This window comes from Vicugna pacos, unplaced genomic scaffold (assembly GCF_048564905.1).
Source record: "Vicugna pacos unplaced genomic scaffold, VicPac4 scaffold_21, whole genome shotgun sequence".
Taxonomy (NCBI): domain Eukaryota; kingdom Metazoa; phylum Chordata; class Mammalia; order Artiodactyla; family Camelidae; genus Vicugna; species Vicugna pacos.
In genome coordinates, this window is record NW_027328742.1 from 14,585,801 (window position 1) to 14,589,708 (window position 3,908).

At 38.0% G+C, this 3,908-nt stretch overlaps 1 pseudogene; it reads left to right on the forward strand.

The window, feature by feature from the left end:
• The first annotated feature begins 2,371 nt into the window (after positions 1-2,371).
• LOC140694266 (olfactory receptor 5M8-like) lies at positions 2,372-3,310 on the forward strand (annotated as a pseudogene).
• Positions 3,311-3,908: the final 598 nt, after the last annotated feature.

Consider the following 3,908-nt stretch of genomic DNA (forward strand, 5'->3'; position numbering starts at 1 on the left):
TGCCTCACACATGGTCAGATATTTACACACATTCTAACTTTTCAAATCCTCAAAGAAGACCCCTGGGACAACATTTCCAAGGTGAGAGCACTGAGACTTACAGAGGTAAGTTGTCTGCACAATTATAGAGCTTATGTGCAGCACAGTTGTGATTTTTCAGATGAAATCTTGCCAGTTCCAAGACTTACGTGTTGATTTTATGAGGTGAATATCAGTGTTAAGGTGATCAGAAATATTTCACTACAAAATATATATTTTTTAAATTTTGGAAAGCACCGAGATACTTTGGGAGACCATTTGTAAAGAAGGCAAGATTGAAGAATAGGGTATAAACACACAAGAGGGTACGATGTGATGTCTCAGTGTCCTCTGCTGGGAGATGAGAAACAGTGAGATATTCTGCAGGGAAAACAACACACATACACTGGGGCAAAATGTGAACTGCTTAGAATAATATGAAGAGGAAATAGGCAGTTCTTGAGGTGGTTCCAGGGAATAAGAGAGAGAGATAAGAAATAGGAGGGAGGAAAAATAAGAGAAACTGGAAATGTGTTATGAAGCTGGGATTAGATATGGAATCAAATACTATAAAGCATCCAGGGGAAAAATCCCATGTTAGGGTGCAGAGGGGAATTTAGAGAATAAATGTCTAATGTTTAAATTTTATTTTTTTATTCTTTTTGTAACAAGTATTATCTTTCACCTGCATTCCATAGAATTGCATTGTGTGTGTGTGTGTGTACATTTTGGATGTCTAAATGGCATGGAATGGATAGAAAAGAGGTTGAAGGCAATTTTGAAAGATCTCAAGAGGCTAAATTCTGGGCTACCTAAGCATTGTCATCACAGATTTTAAGTGAGTCGTAACATGGTCCTTGAGTGTAAACTCTGAGGGATTAATTAAATTTTAACTAGCAATTATCACTTGATGTAGATTTAGCTTGTATAGCAGTCAGCCTTGTGGGAGTCTTGAGCACTGATTGCATTAGTTGTGTAATAGTTTCAATTCCCACTAGAGTGAAAGAAAATAACTTAAACAAGTTAGAAGTTCAATTCTCATTTACATGAAATTCTGAAGTTCAGGCCTGCCATGATTTTAGGAGCTTCAGTCTGCTTTTTCCACCATCCCATTCGGATGATCCAGGATGGCTTAGCACTCCATCCCTATCTCAACCAGTGGTAGGCAGACAAGTGGAAGAGGAGGGCAAGCCTGCATTATAAAGGGACAGATACAAATTGCACATTTCTCTTTAGCTACCTTCCCTTGTCTGGGACCTACTTGGGTGGTAGCAAATCTAGCTTGAGAATAACCAAAGAAAAGGGAAGTTGTTGTGGTTGTCTGCTTTGTTTACTTGGATTTTGCTTTGTTTCTTAACTGCTGCCCCATAAAAACCAACTCTGGATCCAAGGATTGAAACTCATACAGGTACGGGGGAGGTACTGCTTCTAGTTTAGACTCTGCTCAGATCCCAGCCTGTGGGTCTGTCCGGTCACATGACCCTTCAATCTGTTCTCATAATGGAAGCAACATGCTGGACTAAGGAATTTCTATGGTCTAATTCAGGTCCTGCAACTGAAAAAGTAACTTTTTTGGTTTATTGAATTAACTAGAAAAATGTTAGAAGACTTTTGAAAGTTTTTCTGTACATTATATTGGTTCCCATTCATGACAAAAGGTTTGCAACTGTTCAGCTTTTCAAAGATTTATCTTTTCTTTTATTTTCTCCCCCAAGTAGCACCTAGTCATTGTAAAATAGGAATACTGAGATTTTACATCTTACAGAGGTGAATTAAGGTATATATTTTAATTTATCACTTAGTGCCTTATTACAAACAAAATAAATGATTTCAACTGCCATGACCTGGAAGAAATAATTGTTATCAGAGAAAGAAATTTTGGTATAATATTCTTGACTTCTAATTAAGTTATCTGGTAAATTCAATTAGATAAGTGGTGAGTGTCCATTTGTTTATTGGCACTGAGTGCTATATCTGGGATGAGAAATTTGACGTAAGCTTAAGTAAAATGTGAAGAACAGACAGAGTAGAAGTGGAAATGAGTAAGAAATGTAGTGTGAAAGCCAAAAAGATAAATAGACAGAGAGAAATAACAGAAAAATTAACAAAGAAAAACAATTGAAGTAGTCGAATGACAGACACCCAGCGTCAGTTTGAGCTTACTTGCTAGTGGTTAATTAGATCTAGTTTTAATCAAAACACTATGTCTGGGGTCTCTTAGGACAGACAAGTCATAGAAAATGAAAGCAAAAAATTCAGAGAAAAAAATAATGTTCTAAGATTCTGTGATTTTTTTGCCACTTAAGAAAATCCTGTGTTGATCCAAAGTTCTCATTTCCCATTGAAGAAAATTATGAGAAGAAACTTCACTTCAGTTACTGAGTTCCTTCTCCTGGGACTGACCAGTTGCCAGGAATTGCAGATTCTCTTCTTTGTGCTGTTTCTGGCCATTTACATGACCACGGTGGCAGGGAATCTTGGCATGATCGTCCTCATCCGGGTCCATGCACGGCTTCACATGCCCATGTACTTTTTCCTGAGCCACTTGTCCTTCGTGGATCTGTGCTTCTCTTCCAACATGACTCCAAAGATGCTGGAGATTTTCTTACCAGAGAGGAAAACCATCTCCTATTCTGCTTGTCTGTTGCAGTGTTACTTCTTTATTGCCCTGGTCCATGTGGAGATCTATATCCTAGCTGTGATGGCCTTGGATCGGTACATGGCCATCTGCAACCCTCTGCTTTATGGCAGCAAAATGTCCAGGAGCATGTGCGCCTCCCTCATCACAGTGCCTTATGTGTATGGGGCACTCACTGGCCTGATGGAGACCGTGTGGATCTACAGCCTCATCTTCTGTGGCCCCAGTGAAATTAATCACTTCTACTGTGCTGACCCTCCACTGATTAAGCTGGCTTGTTCTGACACCTACAACAAAGAAACATCAATGTTTGCTGTGGCTGGATGTAACCTTTCCTTTTCTCTCCTCATAATCCTGATTTCCTACCTTTATATTTTTCCTGCTATCCTGAGGATTCGTTCCTCAGAAGGAAGGCACACAGCTTTCTCTACCTGTGACTCTCATCTGACAGCTGTCACCATATTCTATGCAACTCTTTTCTTCATGTACCTCAGATCGCCCTCAAAATAATCCGTGGCACAGGGGAAAATGTTGGCCGTGTTTTATACCACTGTGATCCCCATGTTGAATCCCATGATCTACAGTCTGAGAAACAAGGATGTGAAAGAAGCTCTGATAAGAGAACTGTTCAGCAGGAAACTGCTTTCTAAATAAATTTGGGTGCTAATTTTAGTTAAACACTTTTATTTTATATGTCTTATGACCTTCTCTTAAGTCTTAATACAAAAGTAATTTGTCCAAATCCATATCCTTTTCTTGAAGGGCTGGGGGAAATTTCCATAGAGAAAATTTAACTAAAAGGAATCTGAGTATCAATATCAACTGTTAAGAATTTTGAATTCTCTGGGAAAACTTTGCTTGTTGAGACCCAAAAGTAAAGCCCTGTACATTGATGGATCATTGCCAGTAAGAAATTCAATTCACCCTTTGGGAAAAAAAAATTAAAGCTAGAATTGTATTTTATCTTTAGAAGGTTTAATCATACAGTTTTAGCTGTCTCTTAATGGGGATTATTCACTTTAACATGTAGCCAATAACTTTAAAAAAAAACACTTCTGTACAACTTTACTAAATAAACGTGCCTTCCTTACAGCTGAAAACCAGCATTGCACTTGAAATTTCAGAGTGGGGAAAATTTACCCCTACCTCATTTGAGTTCTTTTGACTGGTCTAATAATTAAATGGACACAAGAAAGATAAACATAATGAAACAATTTAATTCATATGCAAAGAGTTGTCATAAAAAAAGAGA